Raw genomic sequence first — 25,727 nt, forward strand, 5'->3', positions numbered from 1 at the left:
CTGTCGTATCATAGCCCCTTTTCACAAATTTGTTCTTCAACTCAACCAATTCTTTTGCATAGCCTTCCTCTGTTGGATTCATTCTAGAGGCCCTGATTATCTGGCCCTTCATTACGTTGTTGAAAACATATTTGGGATGCATGCTGTCCTTATGTAAAATGGTATTTCTATGACACAGCTTTCTGTGAACCGAAGTGTTTAATAACCCATTACTCAATCTGTTGATATTCACATCTAGATAAGAAATTTGTTCAAATAAATAAGTTGAAGTAAATCTAAGAAAATTCGTGGAGCTGTTCATGCTGTTAATGAACCTCAATAGTGTGTCTATATCACTTGTCCAAATGAAAAAGAGGTCATCCACGAATCTACGGTATAGACCTACATGTTCCTGAAATAGTTGTGATTTAAAAAGGAAAGCCTCCTCCCATTGTGCCATAACTAGGTTGGCGTAGCTATTGGCACAGGACGTGCCCATAGCTACGCCATCCCTCTGCAGGAAGAAGTCCTCACCAAACATAAAGATATTATTTGATAGGACAATCTCTAATAACAATGCAATGAATTCTATTTTCACAGAGGTAAATTCAGAGTGATTTTTCAAATAGTCTTGAACGTATTGTATCCCCAGGTCATTTGGGATAACAGTGAAAAGACTCACCACATCTAAGGTTACCAATAAATAAGGTGCATTATCATCTAGATGCTTCGTGTAAGAATATAGGTCCAAAAGGAACTGCTTACTATCCCTTAGGATGAAGCCGTTTTTATTCACTAATGGTCTTAAATGATATTCAATAAAGATCGATAATGGTTCGGTCACCCACCCTTGCCCTGATACTATCGGCCTCATAGGGGGTTCTGTGTATGATTTATGAACCTTGGGAAGGCCTTGTATGACAGGAATAAGAGGATTACACACTCTAAAGTAATCGTAATCGTATACTTCCTTGGTAATGTTGTTCGAAGCAAGTAGTTCATCAAGCGTGTAAAATATCTGTACAACTTTCTCCTTAACTACTTCTGTACTTATTTTCGAATAAGAGGTGGAGTCTCCCAAAAGGAGATGCATTCTTCTATCATAGTCTACGACATCCATAAGCACTATGGGTCCTCCTTTATCGGCAGGTCTAATCACCAGGTTAATGTCATCTCTTAGGTCCTTAAGGGCTTGCCTATGTTTATAACTTAAATTGTGTTTATGTTGAATATTTTGTGTATCTTCAAAGTAGGTGTATATATCATTTTCTATCATTTTTGAATAAACATCAAGAAGTGGGTGTAACTGAGGTGTATACACACTATTGGGTCGAAAATTACTGAAACTCTGTCTTTCAGCAATGTTGCCAAACTCTAATTTCAGTTGAACATTCCTAATAAACATTTTTAAGTCAACTATAGACTCGACAATATTACTTCTCTTGGTGGGTATAAAGCTGAGCCCTTTATTTAATACTTCCTCTTCGTATGTGCTGAGTACCCTAGTGGAGAGGTTCACAACTAGCGAATCGACTTCTCCCACATTCTTTTCAACGTGGGCCCTTGTTGTTCCCCTCCAGACCTCTTCCTTTTTTGCCTGCCCCTGCTCATCGATCTCGTTCTCCCTGGGTGCTGTTTGTGTGCTATAGGGAAAGAGGTATTAGCACTAGTGTTGGGTAGTAAATTTGAACGGTAGACACCATTCTGTGTAATTTTCCTCCTGACCACTGCTTCCTCTTGTCTGATCATACTATTCGGGTTATTAACATCAGAAGGAATTGTGGCTGTAGATAGATCTACGCCATTTAATTCTTTCGCACTATCTCCCTCAACACTCAAATTGTTAGAATTATTCCCCTCATCTTCTTGGAACACAATTTCAGTATATGATACATTCCTTCTTTCACTACCACTTGTACTGACTGGGACGTTGGTATTAACAGTTCTATTATCAAGTGGTCCGGTTGGACCCTGTATATGGTTAGGGGCATTAACCCCTTTAGATATACCAGTCGTACCATCATTGTTAACATTTCTTTTTACCTGCGTATTATTGATATTATATTCGTTAACATTCAACCGTTCTCCAGGCCAAGTAAATACATTTGAATTCCTAAAATCCCTCAAATCTCTCAAAATTTTGTTTTTCTTTTGTTCAATTAACCTTCTTTCAAACATCATTACATTGTCTATAACTCTTTCTATTTTAGCATCAATATTAGCGTTCACATATTTTTTCGTTATCATATCAAACAAGTTATTTACTTTTAATCTCAAGCTTTCTTCTTCTGGCGTATGAAAGTTTATTAAAAGTTTCATGTAACTATAGCTAAGCTCCATATTGAGCTGTTGCCATTGAAACAACAAATCCGGTAAACTATCACCTGAGGTGGGCATTTTCAGGATCCGTAGTCCACGTGGAATAATACGTTTTTCCAGGCATGCCTCAAAGTAATGCCGTTGAACTTGTAGCTTCTTAAGTTTAATTGTCTCAGCTTCTAACTGAAGCAAATCTTCTGATAAATTCACAAAACCCTCGCTGTTGTTAGCGCCATCTGTTGAGCCGATATCCGGCTCGTACGCAAGTAGCAGGTTATCCCTGCCGGTCACACAAGCTTGGAACCGTTCGGTTCTGTTGTTAAACTTCTGTACCTGCGGTACATACGGCAATTCAATGTTCTGAGTAGCATTATCGGCCATCCCCACAGACTTGATATGCTGTCACAGTATGTATTTACAACCTTGGCTCAGATTCATTTCAGTGTAACGAGCGAAAACAAATGTATTTGTCCACTTCATATTCTATGAAGTTTTTAGAGCTGAGTTCTTAGATTTTAATGATGAATAGCTACTGAGAATGTGGTTATGTACTAGTTCATGTAATGACCTTGAAAGCTGTATCCGGTTGCAATCGGAAACTTTGTATATAAATTTTTCAGTTTTTAACCAATAAGAACATAGGCACTAGTATTTAAACAGGTGTTTGAAGTTTGTTTACTTGTTATACAGTCTGAAGAAGCCGAATGGCGAAAGCGCTCACTGTTAATAAAAAGGATTTTACTCCACATTGCTTTTTTAGCGTGGTGACTTTTACGTTTGGATAGCAAAGACTTTGGAAAGAACTGTGATTGTGCCGTTGTACACCAGCACACGTTGTTTTTTTGGTTATCATTCGTTTGCTTTAGCTGGTGTTTCACCCCAAGTCCCAGAGTGAATTTTGACATATTGCAACTGCGCTTATTGCTAATGTGATAATGACCTTTCTTTCAGTACTGCAAATTTATGCAGGCTCAGACAAAGGTGATAATTGCTGCACATAACTTGTTGACTAGGCATTCATTATATTACCTTGCGGAGCTGTTGTGTAACACAGATTCATTATCAGTAAAGAGAACACCTGAGTTTGTTTGTTTGTGTCTTTTGGCTTTTCCCGGTTAGGTGTCGCCTCAGCGGAACTCCGGTCCACTAATGATTGGCAGTTGATTTTTATGTACCGGCTTGCCAAGCCTGACGCACAGCCTTCAACGAAGGTACACCCATTCACGTAGTCTACACGCAGAAGATGCTCTAGCTGAGAATCGAACCAGACAGCGACTTACTGTGAGGCGACAACGCTACCGCAGCACCACCATCATGAAAGAGAACACCTGAGTAATTCAGTAAAATAGTATAACACTTACATGTTACTGAGCCCTTCCTCCCACGTAAATTCCCCAAACGACTGACAAAGCCAGGAAAAATGCACAAAAAATATGGTAGCTCCATGCTGGCAGTAGTCAACAAGTTCATAGGTAAGTACTAGGCTATTTGCCCAAGGGCATTTATAAGCCTAGCTAGAATGTGTTGGCTTTCACCACCCCCTTAGATTAGTTCCCTGTGCTTCTGTCCAGCAGAGCCATTAGCTCCATGTGCCACTGTCCAGCAGAGCCACTGCAGTGATCCCCCGGGGTAAAATTTCTGTTTCCCATACACCCGTCAAGGTTTCTCTTGAAGAGTGTTAGTGAGGGTGATAACCTTTATCTCACTCATGCAACTACTAATCACAAATAGAATAATACAAGCAGAAGTGATTTCTTGTCTGCTTATTTTACATTATACTATTTACTCAATGGTGTATCTGATGTCTTATAACCTGGTATATTGCACTATAATTACATTTCTGTGCTGTATTCTAAGTAATGTAACCGTATGAAATTTTCAGACAATTTCTATATTTCCCCCGTAACCCATACAGTCATTTGCATTGTGTATGCAGAAGCACCAAAATGACACAATAAACTATTTTGCCAGCGGTCACCAGCAGTCATACCATGTATCCACAAGCACTACCCTGATATACAATGAATTATTTCCCCAAGCAACATCCTTATTACTATGTCTACAGATGTCTGGTTGGACTACATCTTAAATGCTGCATACAGTTCTTGAGATAACATAAAGAAAGAGAGATCAGGTACCTTGAAGATGCATAAAAAAAAAAACTGTTGCTGCTCGTAATGGTGAGGTGCACTCTAAATTAATAAGCTACAGCAAAACACATTTTCAGAAAGGGATTACCTGAAGCAGGTACACACAGTATTATTGCATAAAGCCATTAAACATAGTCTACTCTATGAAACATATTTGGCCAGTCTAATCCAACTGTCTTATTAGTATGCACTTCCATTTCCTGAGTTTCTGCCTCCATACTTTTGGTTCCACCTGACTTATCAAGTACACAAACAGTTGTATGTAGGGGAAAGTGTGTGTCAACTTGTGCCAGAATTGTGCGTGCCCGGGTTTAAGCACATAGGTGCCATGAGAAGGTACTCAGGGTTAATGAGTTAAAATGTAAAAGACATGCAGAGTGCACCTTATGCTGGAGAGGGAAATATTCCCCGAAAGGCTGCACTGACAGAATATTGAATGCTGCCCACCGCCAAACACAAAGCAGGTTCATTATTTGGCTGCTCTGTGCCAATCAATACAGGGCATATTATTTTCAATACTCAGCTGGTCTTTAACATCAGAAAAACGGGTAGCTGGTAGTAGAGGCGCAGTCCAGAAATGCCACCAAGATGCCCAAGTTACCAGGATAGAGAAAATGGAAGAAAAAAAAAAAAACAAAACAGATCCATGTAATCATGACAGAAAAAAAACAGACTTCTATTTTCACAAACAACTACACATTTGAAACAAAAATATTTAACAGTACAGTTGAAGTGTGCTGTACCGATGTCAGAAATACACAGGCCAGATAAGGTAGTCTGGACCACAGAATGTGAGCAGGCATTCCAGAAGCTTAAAGAAGAAGCTTTGGGAGGAGCCCCTGTGTTATCCAGTCCAGAGTACAGCAAAGGCTGCGTTGTACAGGTGGATGCTTTGAACCATGGGGTGGGGGCTGTACATAGCCAGATTTTTTTCTGTATCGAGAGATCTTTACATGGCTTATAGGGCTTCCCTTGGACCTAGCTCTGATGGATCTGTTGGACATGTGCAAAACAAACAGCATCAGAAATACTAGGTCCAGGGATATGAACTTCACTTGAGAGGTAAACATAGAATGTGCTGGAGATACAGACGTGTGTCCAAAAGGATCCTAGCACCAGAGAACAGGTTCTCCATGCATGTAAAATAGAGTTCATCTGGGACCCATTCAAAGGTAGCCTTGAAAATTGGATGGGAAATCATAAATTTACCATGGTCTGGCCCCTGTGCCATCAATAAGTGTTATCCTAACTAACACCACCTCCTACAAATCCTTAGTTACCTCCCTACTAACATGTCCCAGTGATACTGAGGACCAAAGTAGTTTGAAGTGTCTGGCTAGGCTTGTAAGGACTGTAGTGCTTGTCAGTCTAGTAACAACCAATGAACTTATGCTCTAGCCATACGCAATGAGGCCATCATTCTCTGGACTTCAGGCTGCATCTATCGTCAGTTACCTGAAACAGCCCAAACAATATGCATTACAGTATAGTTTCTAACTCCACCCCCAAAACAGAAAGAAGACAGATAAAGCACATATGCTTAATTTCCACCCACCTGAACAACCCTACTTTTCAGAAACCCACTAAGGGTTGACGTCACTAAATAATCAAACACATTTTCATACCAGACTTGCATCTTTCAAAAAATGCATGCTAACACAAAACCTGATAGTCTAGCAATGTTTGAGCTTATAAGAGTAATAAACAAAATGCAACCCTATTTTTGTGCCTTTATCTCCCCCTACCATTTTAGGCTTTGTCCTTAGTTAGCAACCATCATGTCAGTTACAGCCTTTACTCTTGATTATTCATGGTTTCAGACCTCTCAACTGTTCATATTTTCGCAGAATGCCCAGATGTTTACCTCATATTTTGGTCTGTCCCTCATAAAATTGATAGTTGTCTGGCAAACCACTTAGATGATTTGAGAACTGAAATCACTAAATAAATGTTCAGACTTCTTAGTGCTATATGTTTTACATCCACAACTCCTCTATGAAAAAAAAAGATTCATGTTTGAGTGTCAGCCTCGCAGTACTCAAAAAACACATCAGTATTTACCACTACAGCTGTTCTTGAAATTATCCACAATTTAAGATTGTTTTGCAGAATATTCCCTTAGTCTTCCTGACCGAGTCCCAAGGCAAGAAATCTAGAGTGCATCCTATGGGTTCGTTTTTTTTTTTATTTTAAAAGTTGGAATTGTTGGTGTGGCTGTTTCTCATACCGATCGTTTTGAAGTTCTGGGAAGTGTGTGTGGCTGGTGAATAATTTTAACAGTGTCTACCGAATGATTGCTCTAGTACTGTTACAACTCTGGATAGTAAAACATACGAAAATAATATCAGCAACAACAACAGTCCTGCTCAAGTTATCTACCAGCAACACCTAACATCACATTACTCCAATAGTGAACTACACAACAATTATTAAAGAATTACAGTCATCTGACCACAGCTTCAGGTTACCCAAGCTGTAAATCTGGTTTCAGTCCTGAGAAAACACGTCATTGTTGTGGTCAGAACCTTCCATATCCTTTGTATGGGAAACTGAAAGACACCCTTGCAAAAAGGAACACAGACAATAAAAAATTTCTTAGCTCAAGTAATGGGGTAAAAAAGTACATCCATCATCATTCAGAAAACAACAATTCTACCCATACACTAACTTAGAAAACGTAACCATCTGTCAAGTGTTAACAGGAACAATCTTCAAACAAGACAAGCAACTACTCTATATTTCACTCCACTCAGTCACCAAATTGTCCACAAAATATAAACCCACCTTTTAGGGTCTGAAAATCCCTGGTACACTGTGAGACAAGAGATACTATGCGGTATGAGATGGCCAGCTTTAGTATGCCCATTTAAATTTAATGAAACTGACTAGATCCTAGCAGTGCATGCTTCCACAGGTGAGCAAATTTGGTACTGGTGTCTTTTTTTCCCTTATTTGTCTTGGGAGTGGGTGGCTGCGATTAAATAGCAGTTTAACCCTGGCAAATGCTGGATGTTGTACTTTGGTAGAAGCACGATGTGCCAAGTTAAATACGATGGTTCTGATTTGTTCTCACAGTGACATTTCTACCATATTCTGGATTGTGTATATAGGTTTGGGGGGGGGGGGGGTTCCAAATTAGATTATAAAAAAGAAGCCAGATCAACGTTGTGAAGAAAGTTTAGGTGAAGTGCTGTTAACTTGAAGGGGAATCGTGCAGTCATATTTAAATTCTAGGAATATTTGTGCATTTTGTTTTTGTAAAAAAACTTTCCATAAGGATGACTGTTAGACTAGATGTAGTTTGATTATTCCGATGGTGTTTCTTTACTTTGGTTTGAAGTAAACAGATCAGGTTGTTACCATTTTTCCCGTTGTAGCTTGAAACGTCTTCCCTCACCAGACATGAAGTTTTGTTCCAGTAGAACATCTGTAACACCTGCTGGTTTGGATATTCTTGGTGCGTTGTCTTTACACACATTCCTGCTCTTGTTTTTATAGATAGCTGAGTAGAATGACTGACCCAAAATCCCTTTCAGCCATTGCCTGGGGCACATGGGGTGATCGTACAATCTCGAGAGTCCATATTTTCTCCTCATACTGTTATTGTCAAATACTGAATGACAGATTTTGAGATCTTATTTTTCATGAAATGCATAGCAGTGCAACATTATTCTAGTAGCTTTGTTTTCGCATTTATTTTTGGTTCTTGAGAATTACTGCACTAAGCGATTGGGAGTATGAACAAGAGAGTATTTAGTTTTGACTTTTTTTTTGCAGTGAGGAATTAAATTGTGTTAATCCTTCTACTGCTGTTTGGGGAATGATTTGGAGTATTAAGTGTACAGATGGTGTAGGTAAGTTTAGTAGGTAAAACCTATAGGAGACGACACCTGGCAGGTTTGCCTGTGCCTCTGAAAAAAAAATGTCAAATGGTCTTAACCTCATACTACTCAAAAGATTGTCAAGAATTCTAAGAGTACTGCACACTCATTCATAATGTAATGTGAAAAAGGCAGCTGTACCATAAGATTACATTAAACCGATAACTAGGGGGAAACGTTCAAGATATTAAAAATAGTACTTGCAATTACATATAGAAGTACAGTTCAAAAAGAAACTTTAATGGGGGAGGAGGTGTTACACAAGTGGTGGCTTGGATTGCAGGAATCCGATTGGCTGATACCACTTGCTTGAGCAAACACTTTTGAAAGGAGATTCTCTCCTAAAAGTTTAATGTGAGCAGCATAGGAAAACATGCTGAATCATAACTATATTAGGCAAGTAGCAAGTTCAGTTATGATTTCGGTGTGTTTTACACTAAGCTGATCTACAAATCTAGATTAGAGTTTCATGCATCTGTGGAAGGCACTCGGGGGTAACAGCTTGCAATTCCTATCATCTCATAGTGCGCTTGGATGTAAGCACAGAGGCGCAATGAGACAGCAGTCGGGGTTAATGAGTTAACTAATCTCACTAGGTTTACCTGCCTGATCTAAAGAATTACTATTCCCTGGTTCACTTACTAGAGCAAGGCAAGATGAAGTAGGTGAGAGCTCCTTCTTTGTCAGGTTCCAAAGACAGAGTGCTATGGCACTTCTCTCTCATCTGGTATTAAAAACATCACTTTTGTCCTAGATAACAGAATGACATCATATACATCTGGTCATCTGAATTCTAGTTCCCATGCCACCCTCATTGCTAGAAAATGAACCAGAATTTAGCACATATGTGGTACTACACACACATACAGAGCTTTCCTGAGATGTGTTAAAACATCTGGAAGCTATAAAACCATAAATCATTTCCACTCTTCCTACAGGAGCTAATAAACTATTCTCTGGCACAGACATTTAGTCTCTGGCTGCAATCAGAACTGTAAGATGCAATCTTTATGGCCTAAACCAGGTAATTTAATTTCTTACTATTTTTCAAAGTTAGCTGGACTGAGATTAACCTCTTCTCTCCCTGCATCTGCTGTTAAAACATATACATTTAATCAGTTACAATACAGTCAGGACCGACTGTTGGTACATTTTTAAAACAAGCAGCTTTACAAATACATTTTTCAACACAAGCATTTGTACAAATCAGTTTTATATATAAATGACATATGTCTTTATAAAAACTCCAGCTAGCTGTGTTGGCATATGTTAACCATCCACTACCCTAGTTCCTGCATACCTGGCAATACCTCATATCACCACACTCCTCCTAAGTATCCTGGACAATGGAAACATCACTTCAATAGGCCAAACACGTTTGACTATATTTTGCATTTCTGCATGCATTATAAGCAATGTCCTGCATGTTCTTGGAATTGCAGACAGTGGTCATCAACCAGGGCTCTAGGGCATATCCCGCATCAGATGAACACACAGCAAACACTTATTGTGTGTGGGCTGTTCCCTGCTTTCATGGCACCTGTGTAACAGTAGCCCTGTCTAATTAATATGTGTATGCACTTGCCAACAAGATGATATTGTGGGAAGTCCCCTCGCTGGAAATTTTTGTAGAGATCAAACTAATACCAAATGTGTGAATCATGTGAACACATTTAATGTACAAAATACCTAGCAGTTCAAGGAGGGAAAGTCCATCCTGTTGATATATCACTGGCCTTTTGGACCAAGTTGGACATCAGTGACAACGTGTGCAGTTGATGTCTCCCAGCATATAAGGGAAAGGACTATTTCATAAAATGTCTGGCTGATACTGGTTTTCTCTTCTGTAGTCTTGGGGAACCAGGTATGCTCTGCCACATGCTGAAACATAATGTTGAAGAACTGTTTGGTTGATGAACTGATAACTTTGTGATCCCTGATGTGTGCAGCATAGGTCACTGAGAGGTCTTTGTAGCTAAGATGATTAAGGTTATACATACCTTAATAGCCACAGAAATTAATATGTAGTTCATTTCCCTTGATTCTCCTTGTGGTGACTCAGTTCTTCTAGGTCCCTATAAGCCTCTGTATCTACACAGAAATGTGTACCACTAGTCTGTGGACCTGTGCTATATCAGGAGCTGTCTATACTTTTTTCAGTGATGTTAATGACAGTGATATTGTCTCTCATGGTGACGTCTAACTCATTTTGCTGTCTTACTGATGCTGCTACTTCTAGCATCAATCCATTTATCTAAAACACAAGTCCTGGCGTTCAGGTTAGGTATGCACTGTAGTGCATTATATCTATTGTATAAGTTTCACAACTGGTCTGCCATTTTGGTTATTATCACTTATAACATTTCCAAGGCCCTGCTTAATTTATTCAATACTCTTATTACTAGTCTGTTACTCCTGTAACTCATATATAATATATATTGCTCAGTGAAGTTATTTCATGCACTTTCATTATGTTGCTATCACCAGCATGCATTCTTCTCTTTTTCTGTCCATCAAACATACAGATTCATTGGCTCATAGGTTGGTACTAGGCTATCAGCCCTAGGGCCTATACAAGCCTAGCCATAACAATTCCCTGGCTATTTCTTCCCAGATTTGATTTGATGTCAAATAAAATGTTTAATATATAATGTAAAGGATATGAATTACTAGTAATAAGCTTAATTGCAGTGCTTAACTTGTAGTAATAATTGAGGCAAAATGATAGTTATACCAAATTTGGGAAACAATGTCTTCAGGCATAGGAGGTGTTCATAAGCATATGCTACAGGATATGACCAAATATATGTTTAGCTTATCTTTTGCCTCTTTAGGAAATTTAAATTGATATATGCCCTGTTTGTCATGCTTTATCATGTAAGCTTTCTCTAACAAGTAGCCTTTTCTGTGAGCTACCCCCCCCCCGCCATAGCTGACCATCTGCTGCCTCAAGTACCTTCCATCAATTGCTGGGTCTATCAGTCCTCCTACCACATAATGACTTGCTCCAACTATAGAGCAGAGCCAGCAAGGAGGGTGAGTCCTCCTGAGATACCATCATCATATTGCTGCTAAAGGAACATTTTTACTTATTTCTCCATGCCTCTGTGCATGCTCTGAAACATCCTGAGGGTGAGGTATGCAATTGAGCATTACCACTAAAATGCCAATCACTTCTGCAAGGTGCTGACATCAGCATAACACCCAATTAACCCTCAGACAGTACCATACAATTCCTTCCCTGTTCCCCATCAGGAAAATCAAACTCTGTGAGTGTGTGTGTGTGTGTGTGTGTGTGTGTGTGTGTGTGTGTGTGTGTGTGTGTCCGTCCCGAGGATGCAGACCTCCCCAACCCAGAATGAACACACCCATCCTCCCTGCCAGAACTAACAAGTACCCAAGTGATTATTTGAATGTGGGACAACTGGGTCATGGGGTGTTGTCCATCTATGCCACTGCTGTAGGCTTTTTTTCCTAACAAGTAGTTGATGAGAATGGCCTCACTGACAGCTGGTGTACTGCTTGGATCTCATATGTAGACGAATATGGTCCTCAGCATTTCTTTCTTGATTTCCAGTCCTCACTTAAATTTGGGGATAGTGATACAGAGAAGATAATGAAAGTATCAATTATGCTTTCAGTAGTTAAAGGAATTCACAAAGGTAATATATAGACTTGGAAAACTATAGTCAGAAAACAGTAAAGCAAATCTATCAGGTCAGTGGGTAATATGCAAATAAAAAAGTAGAAAACAATGAAGGAACTCCTTAAATATTGTTGGAAAGCAACAGGTCTTTATAAAAACATACCACTTGCATTTTTCTGCAGGTATATTTTTCTTCCTCAGCCTACTAATCAGCAAAACTTCCCTACTGATCATAATGGAAGACAGGAATGCACAGTCTTGCTTTATTAATAACAAAGGAAATTAAATAAAACTATATACCCACATTTCCATAACTATTGATCAATTGAAAGACAAATACACTGATACATAGAAAGATAGCTAGCTACCTAGATACATATCTTTTAATGTCTTCCATTATCTTTGACATTAGAATTCCTAAAAAGTACACTTCTAGAAATGGTTATTCTAAATGTTATTTTTCAGATGTGATGACAAACTCAGTACTTCATTTCTGTGTTTAATAGTAAATGCAGTACACCTCCGTGAGGACCTTCTCATTTGTAAAGGCAAGCAGGCTAGAGTTATTGACTGCTTCTGAATCCAGCACTTTAACTTGCTTTTCTACCCATAAGAGATAAATGAATCATGATGACTGCTCACACCAGCTTCGTGACAGATGCTGTGCTGAAAACTAAGTCTGACTTGCAATATTGCTTCCAGCAACTTGTGTCCACACATTGACAATTATGTCTCCTGAATTTACATTCAGAAACTCTTAGAAATAAATCATTCTGACATAACTTCATAGTTTAAGAAAATGTAACCCGAGAGTGTCAAAATAAATAACTTAATTATTTTAAGGTAAGATAAATATCTTCAATTTCATAGCACTTTTTGTGACTACTGACATTAAACATGAGATAACAGCAGAGTAGCAAGTCAGATGTAGATTATTTATTTATTTATTTATTTATTTATTTATTTATTTATTTAAAATGTGTTTGCCAGGGTAGACCACTGATCACAACTGACCAGTTTCAGTCTCAGCCCAGGAATAAAAAGAAAGTCAGAATTACATTAGTAAGATATGCTTTTATGTGTTTAAAAATCTGTGTGTGTGTGAATGTGTGTGTGAGTGTGTGTGTGTGTGTGTGTGTGTGTGTGTGTGTGTGTGTGTGTGTGTGTGTGTGTGTGTGTGTGTGTGTGTGTGTGTGTTTGAGTGTGTGTGCCTATCTATTTATATATATATATATATATATATATATATATATATATATATATTTATAAAATGTTCATGTTAGAATCTCAGTATACTGAAATGTCGAATTTCAGTATCTTGAGACCAATTTGTCAAATCTACAGTTGCTCGAAACTGCAGAATATCGAACCCTGAAATGTTGAACCCACGATATTGATGGCGAATTAGGTAAGTGTTATTTTTTTAAGGGATTTAGGGAGGGTTTGTGTGTTTGTGACTGTGTTGGGGAGTTTTAGGTCTGGGTTAGGGTAGGTAGGTAAAAGTGTGAGTGTGTCAGTATTGAGAGTGGTGGTGTTTGTATGTATATGATGTATGTTTGTGCAAGGGGGGTGTAGAATGTGTGGTGGTGGGTTTCTGTCTTTTGGTGCTTAGTGCAACCTCAGAGTTAGTATATATAAGTAGCGGTGGTGGGGGTGCAGCCCTCCATATGGGGGTGCAGTGGGACTTGCCCCCCTGTTTGTAGGAAGGGTAGGTGTGTGTGTTTGTTTTGTTGTGTTCATGTGTGTTGTTTTGCTTTGTTGTAGTGTTGAGAGGTAAGTGTATATGTGTTTGTATGTGTGGTGTACTGTTTTGCTGACATTTGAGGGTTTGAATTTCGTGGTTTTGGTTTTTGGGTTTGTGAGTTTTTGGCTTTATAGTCTCGAGATACTGAAATTCTATTTTTCAGTATTTTGAGATTATAAAGTGAATATACATATATATATATATATATATATATATATATATATATATATATATATATGTATATATATATATATATATATATATATATATATATATATATATATATACATATAGTGTACATGCATATGGTTGACCGGGTAGAGCAGAAAGGAGTGGCAACATCACAAAACTGCGATTGCAAGTGCTGTGAATCACAAAATCCCATCCCTTTTTTGACCCATGTTAGCACTCATTTTAGGATGTAGAGTGGTCAGAAATGTTGAATTCTGAGTTTTTACGACATTCTGACCATTTGGTGTTACAGGATTTGTTGAGAAAGGTCGTTCAAATGTATGGTCTAGCAATTTGTGCTCGACCATATGAATGTAAATCATATATATATATATATATATATATATATATATATATATATATATATACATATATATATTAGTATTTAGTATAGAAGACATCAAATAAAAGAATAAAAAGAACAATTATAGGCTATACTATCTGATATACCTTAACTTCCTCAATGAACAAAATAATGCTATTGTTATCAAACAGGTACAAGGCATCTTTATGTGTCACTGGTAACATGAAGTCAGGAATGGACTCTAGACTCTGATACAGCAGTATGGTGAATAAAATGAAGCTGCTGACAGCTTGCTCTCATGACCAGAGAGACAGTCTGGGTTGAACCATTGCCTGTTTGACCTCTAGTGGAGATCAGAAGCCTTGCAGCTTAGTAGACTATCAATGGAAAAAGACAGTCATGCTAACAGTCCCTCCTTCAAATATAGTGACTGGGAACAACCTTGATATCTCCAGGCACTTAAAAAGTATCTCCTGATAGAGTAATCACTCACCAGACTTTTGTGTTTATGCTGCAAGACTGTCTCCAAGAAGTGTGCCAATCCAGCAAAAGCTCACATCTGGATTTATCCATTAAGAGACTATGGAGGTAACTGCGCCAGAGTGGAAAGGGTATTTGTGAATATGACCCAAAGAAAAATTCACTAACTAGAAAATTATTTGCTTGTGCAGTGGTAGTTTCTACAGCTCATGAAACCCAAAATAAATTCAAATATCTCAAGGTAAGTGACAGAAGACTACCTGATAATTTCATTTTGAGTGAAGGTAACAAAGCTAAGGTACATAGATGGATCCTAGTGCAGTGTAACAGAAAATAGTGAATGCTAGCATGCATTACGTTACTCTAGGTGTTATCATGAATTGATCATATTGGGAGATTTTCATAGAAAAAAAAATTGTAAGCTTGAATAACTGCTATAGTATGGTAAAACCTAGCAGTTCACATTTTTGCAGAAAGCATTAATGAAAATCACATCAGGTTGCAGCTAGCATTTAATCTGAACTCTACATGTAATGGTTTTATTTTCACTCTTAATGACTCAAGGATTTTTTTTACTTGTCAGTAGATGTTATGCGTTTGAAAAAGATTCTATGAAACAGATGCTTTATTTTCAAAACTGTATTAGCCAGTGATGTAATAACAGTAAAGAAATCATTAAATCATTCCATGACCAAACTGAGATTTAAGTGATGATTATTTCTTGTACCTTTTTGTAATAATAATAATAATAATAATAACAACAATAACAATAATAATAATAATAATAATAATAATAATTATTATTATTATTATTATTATTATTATTATTATTATTATTATTATTATTATTATTATTTTTTTACAAATGAAGGCTGCTAGTTATGATATCTGAGATGTTGGAGCATGAAAAACATACACCATTTCACCTTTGTTAACACACACATGCTCACATACCTTTAGCATGCCTATTGTTATTATTATTGTTGTTATTATTATTATTATTTTACAAATAAAGGCTGCTAGTTATTATATCTGAGATGTTGCAGCATGAGAAACATACACCATATTTCACCTTTTTTAACACACATATGCTCACAAGATCACATACCTTTAGCATGTCTATCTATCCATGTATCTATCTATCTGATCTATCACAATTTCTGAAAAAATATCTACCCCCGGATTTACTAATCTTCCGTGCAGGACTAATCTAGTCCTGCATGGAAGCGGCAGTTGAAGAGGGGGATGGCAGCACGCCATGCATATTAATGAAGGTGCACTGCCTGAACTCCAAATGCTACATAGAGCATGGACGAGTGCAGAGGGCATGTCTGAGAGCAGAGCTCTGAGAATAAACACGCCCCTGCAAAGTAGAACAGAAGAATGTGTAAATAAATGAGCAAGACAGCTCATAAGTGTTCGCATATTCCCACCAACAGTCCACATATGTTCAACAGCAACAGTACAGTCAAATAAAATGAAGAAACCCTATTATTTATTTGTTTTAAAACCCAGAGTACATTTAACTGTAGGTGCGCGGGTTTGCTCATTGCCTAGCTACAGTTAAAGCAGCCAAAAAGGCTGAAAAGGATAACAAGGAATATATATGCAAATGAAGCAGCACAGCAACAGTAGTGTGGTTAAATCATCCACCTAACAAACAGGCATTCCCGGTTTGAGTCCAACTGCAGCACAAATTATTTTCCACAGGAAATCTGTATATGAACATAATTTTACATCGTTTTTGCCATATAACCTACAGAATAACAATTAAATGTGAACTAGAGTACTGCATGAAATGCACATGTGAAGTGTTAGTGTCATAATGAATAAGGCACATGTAAGCAGGTCTAAGCACAAATAAGCAGCAGTAAGCGTGTTCAAGTGCATTTGCGCAGAGGTAAGCATTGCCCACACAGAGTAAGCAAAGTAGAAGCTAATGAGTGTAAGAAACTATAAGAGGAGGTTAGCAGTGCTTACCATCGTGCAAACCCATGCAGACCCACTTACAACTGCGTTAAAGTGCCTTAAACACTCTGGATCCAATAGTCCAAGTTCCGACCAGCAATAAAATACACTGCCTCAACAAGGCTCAAACCCAGGACCATATACACTGTAGTCACAGTAGTTAACCACTAAGCCATCATAGCAATAGATAAATGAGATTAAGGCCATGCATCCCATACACCCACATGGATTGATATATATATATATATATATATATATATATATATATATATATATATATATGCACATATATATATATATATATATATATATATATGTATGCAGACATATACATATATATATATATATATATATATATATATATATGTGTGCATGTGTGTGTGTGTGTGTGTGTGTGTGTGTGTGTGTGTGTGTGTGTGTGTGTGTGTGTGTGGGTGTGTGTGTGTGTGTGTGTGTGTGTGTGTGTGTGTGTGTGTGTGTGTGTGTGTGTGTGTGTGTGTGCGTGTGTGTGTGCGTAGATATACACAGATATACAGCTATGATAGGAAACAGCACACAAGAATGACATATATTCACAGGCTATGCCAATGGAAGTGAGGGGCAAAAGCAAGAAACATGTAATATGTAGCATCACCTTCCCCCAACCCCCAGACGGACAGAGGAAACATACACCCAACCCCCAAACAATGTAAATAGTCCAATATTCCCTAGACCATAGGCAGGATACAACTAGTGGAGAGGTACACAGTGCACCCGTGAAATCTAAATTTGCAACACAGACAGGATGCCCCAAAAATTGACATATCATGCAAGGAAGCCGATGCGACAATCATTCTGGCCGAGGTGTGTACATATCCAGAATACAAGGGTAGGAAAGCCTGACAACCCATGGGTCGAGACAACGTATGGCATGGGTCCCGTGAAGTGAATAGTGGGCAGCATATAGTGGTGTGTTCAGACCTGACTTGCACCCAGAGTAAGAATGGGTGCTGTACAGGAGGTTTGGGTGAGCGAACTATGCGTAGCTAGTTATGGGTCTAGGTGTGCAGGTGTTGGCTGATGTGGGTCTATTTGGACAGCCCCATGGATGTAAGCAAAAGTGTTCACAGGGCAGAGGCGTCACCCAACGAGCAGCCACACCCGCTATGAGTCCCACTGCAGCAAAGTCTAATCTACATGGCAAGGAATGGAATAACCAGATGTAGATGTATATATGCAGAGGTATGTGTGTGTGTGTGTGTGTGTGTGTGTGTGTGTATATCTACCCATAGCTACATGGAGATATACCTCTCCCTCTCCATAGTACAAATGTATATATACAGAGACAGAGTATATATACAGACCCACATATAGACATATACATATGCAGACACCCATGCACCCATATGTTGTTAGATATATATATATATATATATATATATATATATATATATATATATATATATATATATATATATATATATATATATATATATATATATATATATATATATATGCAGCAATATATAAATATATACATGTAGTCATACATATACAGATATATCTGTATATAGTAATGTATATATCTATAACTATATCTATAACTATATATATATATATATATATATATATATATATATATATATATATATGTGTGTGTGTGTGTGTGTGTGTGTGTGTGTGTGTGTGTGTGTGTGTGTGTGTGTGTGTAAATATACACATGTATATAGCTAGGATATGATACAGCAGTTACGATTTACATATGTTCAGAGGCCGTGCATATGGGGGCGAGGGGTCCAATCAACAAATGTGTAACACGTAGCATCATCCCCCCCCCCCCCAGCTAGACTGGTAAAACATACAGACACCCAATAAAAGTAAACACACCACTGCTTCCCAGACTACAGGCAGGATTCTACCAGTGGGAGAAACCCACCAAGTCTATTCTTGAAACAAAGGCATGTATATCCCTTGTGAGACACCCAAAATTTCAAACATATTCGGGTTGCCTGCCATTACACCAATGTCTAACGGCAGGCCACACATGTTCCCAGTGTATAAGGTAAGGAAGCCTGATGATCCATGGGGTGAGACAACATATGTGATGGGTCCCGAGAAGTGGGGAGTGGGCACAGTGTACAGGAGGGCCAGACCCAACCTGCACACGGAGTAAGGAAGAGTGCTGAAGAGGATGTGCGGATTGGGAACTATGGGTATGAAATTATGGGCCTAGCTGAGCAGGTGTTGGCTGGAGTGGGTCTATGTGGACTGCCCCAGGGATATAAGCAATAGTGTGCATTGGGCAGGGCCGCCGCCCAACGGACAGCAACTCCTGCTACGGGTCCCACTGCAGCATAATCTATTGTACATGACAAAGAATGGAATAACCAGATGTAGATGTACAACTGTAGAAGTGTGTGTGTATATATACCCATACCTACATGGAGTGAAACCTCCCCCTCTCCATAGTACAGATGTGTACACGCAGAGACAGAATATAATTAAATATCCACATATAGATATATACATATGCAGATACCCATACATCCATATGTCGTTACACACACACACACACACACACACACACATATATATATATATATATATATATATATATATATATGTATATATATGCATACACATACAGATATATACATATATATATGTATGTAGATATGTAGAAATATATATGTATATATGTGTGTAAACATACACATATATATAGCTAGGATATTAATTGAATCATATATTTAAATTACATCTGTTAACTGGGTAACACTGACTGAGCTTTTGGGTCATTTACAGCAGAGACCTGGGGAGAAAAGCTCCTCAGGACTAGAAAGCAATTTGTTAAATAGTATTATACAGCAGATAAATATATATCTAGATCTCTATATATAGATATATATAAATATGATACACCCGTTAAGGATTACATATGTTCACAGGCCATGCCAATGGGGGTGAGGGGTCCAATCAACAAACTTGTAACATGTAGCATCAGCCCCCCCCCCCCACCTAGACAGGTGAAACATACAAACGCATGATAAAAGTAAACACACCACTGCTTCCCAGACCACAGGCAGGATACTACCAGTGGGAGAGACCTGCCAAGTCTAATCTTGAAACAAGACATCAATGTCCCTTGTGGGACACCCCAAAAATTAATGATCATTAGAGTCAGTCCCTGTAATGATTATTCTAACCAGGCTGTATACATACACGGACCAGTAGGTTGTGCAATCATGATGACCCATGGGTCGACACAATGTACGACATGGATCCTGACACGTGGAGAGTGGGCAGTGTGTAGTGGTGTGGTTAGACCCCACCTGCGCCCACAGTAAGGATGAGTGCTGTAGAGGAGGGGCAGGTGAGGGAACTATGGGTATGCAATTATGGGCCTAGGCGTGCAGGCATTGGCTGGCACAGTTGTATTCGGATCGGCCCAGGGATGTAAGTAATATTGCGAATTGGGCAGAGCTTATGCCCATACCTCTCAACCTCTCAGAGCAAAACCACTGGACAGAACCTAAACCGTTGGGGGGACAAATGGAGACAGAAAGCACATATTCCACTTACAACCTTAGAAAGCTGATAGAATAATAGGTTATGCATTAGCATGACTCGTCTGAAGGATGTGGGGTCCTAAATCCAATTACTTGTCTGTATTTAATGGCATCATTTCCCAGGTATTTGCCAGACAGGTGCAGATTGTAAAAGGAACACACCAATATTATGAAGCAAACTCCAGACAGGCCGTGGATTCTGTACATTCGACAGGCATGCTCACACCTAACGGGCAGCCATAACCGATATGGGTCCCACCACAGCACAGTCCAATTTACAAGGCTAAATACGGTATAACCATATGTGTTGTTGCATAACCCACTACACTACACCTACGAACACGTGGTCGCAACACCCCCACTGTAGTCATGTAAGCCGATGTAATAGGCATCACAAGGTATTATTGTAGTCCTCACTCCCACCCAGGGGTGTGAGTGTCCGACACAAACACCAAATGCTGTGCATATGCACAGCTGTTGTTGTAGACAACATGGCCAGCTGTGGACCTTCCCTGCAGCCACCCTGCACATCCCTGGATAATCCCCCTAACACCCCCCTTTGTGCCCCATGCACACCATGTACCTATCAGCCCCTGTTCCATTTCTATTAATGTCTCCGTGTACACGTAGGCGACACCCTCTTCCCCCACTATATTGCCAGTATCTGGAACCCCAACCCACACGAAGTATCAGAGCTGTCCTTCACGACACATGTAACTAACACATGAAGGAACACCACAAGCACACCTGGAGCAGCACAGGCTCATCAGCTTGTGATCCCCCCCACCTCACACTCTATACCACTACATCAACTAGTGATACTAACACTTCTTGTCCTGCCTTGCATACAAATCCCAACATCTGACATACCATCCCTATTGCTCCCCATCCAATTATACCTACAGGCTACAACACAGTTACAATGTCACCCCCACTACCTACCTGCTTACTCCTTAGCTATTCACCTCTACTGTACCACAAAGGTATGGAATAACTACACCTACCCCGAATAACTGCATGTAACCTATCCAGACCTGTGAAACAGGAATCCTACCTCACCTTAAACTGACCTTTGTCAACAGTCATACCTGACATGTAAACCTAACCTAAGCATGGATAATACCAACAGTTTAACATAAACTAAGCATGATTAACGGGAGACATAGCTATGTTATGTCTGTTACCCTCTATGAATGTGAACACCCCAGTATTAATTGGGATACGCAGCTGGGGTAAATGTACAGCTCTACACCCCAGGCCACCGCTGATAATGGACAAGCATACAGTCCAAGTGTCCTGGTTGACAGATGTGAACATAATGCACAATGTTGCGCATGTGTATGCGGGAGCAAGCGGTTGTAAGCCTGTTTGGCTTCCGGTATGTGAGTATCACACTGGTGAAGCAATATAGAGGCTAACTGAGTGCAAGACACTGCAACCAGAGTGCAGTAATGCTGTGCTTCACGCAAACAAGCATATACCCACCTACAAATGTTCTACAGTGCCTTAGTCACCCTGTAGCCAACAGCTGTTGTTGTGGCCATTAAAAAAATAATCTGCACTGTCATTTTGCAAACCCCCGACCCTGCACACTACAGTAGATGTGAGTTTCACTAAGCCATGGCGTATACACATTCAGCTGCTGTGATCACAAACACATCATCCAGCACAGGCATCTAACAGTATAGAAAAACAAAACAATGTTCTGTGCCTCACCAAAGTCCAGTCAAATAAACCATAGTAAATATCCAAAAACAAAAAGACTGGACACTGCTCGAATACCAACTCCTTCTGTTTATTAAAAATAGACATACAAGTGATGAGCGCTTTCGGGCCTTTGCCCTTCATCAGATTGTATTTGTTTTAAAATGTTTGGTTTTGGGAGATGCTTTATCTGATGAAGGGCAAAGGCCCGAAAACGCTCATCACTTGTATGTCTATTTTTAATAAACAGAAGGAGTTGGTATTCGAGCAGTGTCCAGTCTTATTTGTTTTTGGATCTAACAGTATAGGAAATGTATATAAGTGTGTAGATTAATACCAGAACATGTGTCCAGTGCTCAACCACAGTATTATAAGTAGTCTATGTGCAGCACAGAACATTGCCTGTCCAATCATATTGTGAGAACAGTAGGCCTGCATAATACCGAAGGCAATAATGATATACGTTGCACACCATGGGGGTGTGTGAGCATGCTACATGCACAGTATGTCACACCTGGGTGAACTAGGACATGTGGATGGCCAGGTGTATGAGCAAACCGCTGCTACACAAAACCCTGGTAGGATGTTACCAGTGGGAGAAACACTGTAGACCAGCTTGGTCTACTCTTGACACAACAACAGGTCCGTCCCTGGCAGGATGAACCAACAGTTGTGGGTCACATCGATGTGACCACCAGTATTGGAGGAGGATCAAGGGAAGGCTGGTACATACATGGACTAAACATATGAAGAGCCTGCAGACGATTGGGTGGGGACAGTATATTGGAGGTGTACCGAGACGTGCAAGGGGGAAATGTGTGGAGGTGTAGTATGGCAGGACTAGCAACCTGGGGACTGGATGGATGCTGTGTACATGGAGCTCGGGGTCTGGGAGAAGGGAACATGGGTATGTCATGATGGTAGACATATGCAAACGAAGCTAAACAGCAATAGTGTAGTGGCCAAAGCATCCACCTAATGAGCATGCATTCCAGGGTCAAGTCCCACTGCAGCACATCCTATTTTCCATGTGATAGCCATATGTTAATTTCATTGTGCTGTATAACCTACTAAGTAACATTAATATTTGCACAGGAGTACTGCCTTAAATGCACATTTGATGTGTCTAATGACTAAGGAACTAGTAAGCATGTGTATGCACATAACAACAGTAGTATGCATGGATAAGCAGTTGTAAGTGTGCGTACGTGTATTCATGCAGGGGTAAGCATTGCCTACATAGATTGAGCTAAGTAGATGCTAGATGAGTGTAAGGAAATGCAACCCAAGCTTAGCATTGCTTAGCTCTGCGCAAACCCGTGCACACCCACGTAAGATGCTCAAATGTCCCTAACTCACTCTCACGCTGGTGTTCTGCCCTGAAACACAATATACAGCCTCTGGAAGGCCCACACCTGGGATGCTGCACATCATACACTATGTGATTTACCATTAAACCATGACAGATGTATATAACCATTCATTCCACATACATATCATCCAGCATAATCAGTCAACAGCACAGGGAATGTAGTAATAACATACCACACAACCTCTTAATGCATGAATCCTGGACATAATGCACAATAATGTGGGTACATATTCCTATATCTGTCATATCCTGCTCTAATACACTTCAGATGTTGCTGGTTACACAGTTATATGTGGAAGAACACATATATTGCTTGAGATGATATGTCTGAAACACATACGTGTCGGCATGAATGACTGACCTCAGTCCTAAGGTCATCCATGTCAATTGCTAAGAGAATGAGATACAGGCCACACATATAGGCCGAACAAGCATGGACATATGGACAGCTATACATCAGTAAAAGTAGAGAGATAGACAGCTATAGGTATATATATATGTGTATGTATGACTCACAAATAACCATATAACAGCATTCATACATACAGTGATATGTTCAGTCAATATATCTATATATATATATATATATATATATATATATATATATATATATATTTCTACATACATACACACACACACACACACACACATATATATATATATATATATATATATATATATATATATATATATATATATATATATATATATATATATACATAGCTAGAGCTATATCAATGTCCAGTTCTATTCCTCTATATACGGGGGTGTAACATATATACTTATGCAGATATACATAAATATATATATATATATATATATATATATATATATATATATGTGTTGTTGTTGTGTCTTTCGGCTTTTCCGGGTTAGGGGTCGCCACAGCGGAACTCCAGTCTGCTAATGATTGGTAGTTGATTTTTACGTGCCGAGTTACCAGCCCTGATGCACAACCTTCAACGAAGGTACGCCCATTCACGCATGTCTCCATGCAGAAGACGCTCTAGCTGAGAATAGAACCAGACAGCATCTTACTGTGAGGCAACAACGCTACTGCAGCACCACCACCATGGTATATATATATATATATATATATATATATATATATATATATATATATATGTATATATATATATATATATATATATATATATATATATATATATATATATATATATATGTATACAGATAGACATGTGTATATGATTTCCACATGGGAACGTACTCCTGGCCCACTCCGTACTACATAACAGACCATGAGCATGGTTAATGGGGATGAAGGCACAAATGAGGGACACCTGGTAATTACTGCTATGTAACCCCCCCAGCCCTAACGGATATGCTATGCAATCCAATATCCAGCACATGCAGTACTTGACAGCAGGACCCACCACAACAAAGGTACAATGCTCCAACAGTTATCCATGTCACCTGTACATGTCAGTCCAATATCTGTAACATATCATGCAGATATGCCATTGTACCGCAGGAAATTTATTATGTTGAAGGGCTACACATTACAACGGTACAGATATGCACACACATACATACATTGACAATCATGTGCAGCTATATGTATATATATATATATATATATATATATATATATATATATATCTATATAAATCTATATATATATATATATATATATATATATATATATATATACACATATATATAGATATATATATAGATATATATATAGATATACATATATAGGATATATGGGATATATGGGTACATGCACATATACATAGACAAAGGTATTAGTAGCAATACATGTGTAGCAGTAGTATGGACGTACTGGGTGCAATGTTTATCCTCAGCCACAAACCCTGTAACCAGTACCTGTGACATGCGTGGTGTGGCAACCAGCCCCACAAAGGGAATATTTACATTGCTCATATACCCACTCACAATTTAAAGGACATGGCACGACACACAGGTATGTATACACAGACAACCTTTATTTGCGTACCATACAAGAATGTATGCAATTACTGACACACATGGATGTTGATGTATATAACCAGTGATGGATGCAAGACCCACACAAAACAGTAGATGCAGACAGTTCGGATATATTACATACTATGGTGTCCAGGCTAAGCCCTTCAATTCAGAAAACAGTTGACAACATATTTGCTTGCACAATACATAACAGTCAACAATATCAGATGTAGGTCAGCCTCCTCCAATTACACCCTGTAGTCAAGCCCTAGGGGGGCATTCTTTACTTGTGGTAATGTCAATGTATCTGTCACATGTATGGTCCCTGGCCAGCAAATGTTGTGGGTGTCCACGCTTTGACTGGGATGATAGTAGGAATGCTAGCAGTAGTTAATGGTAGGACATTACCTAACAACTCCTACCCCTATCACAGCAGGACAAAGGCTGC

The sequence above is a fragment of the Protopterus annectens genome, chromosome 5.part0 (assembly GCF_019279795.1).
Source record: "Protopterus annectens isolate FY-2018-M chromosome 5.part0, PAN1.0, whole genome shotgun sequence".
Lineage (NCBI taxonomy): Eukaryota > Metazoa > Chordata > Ceratodontiformes > Protopteridae > Protopterus > Protopterus annectens.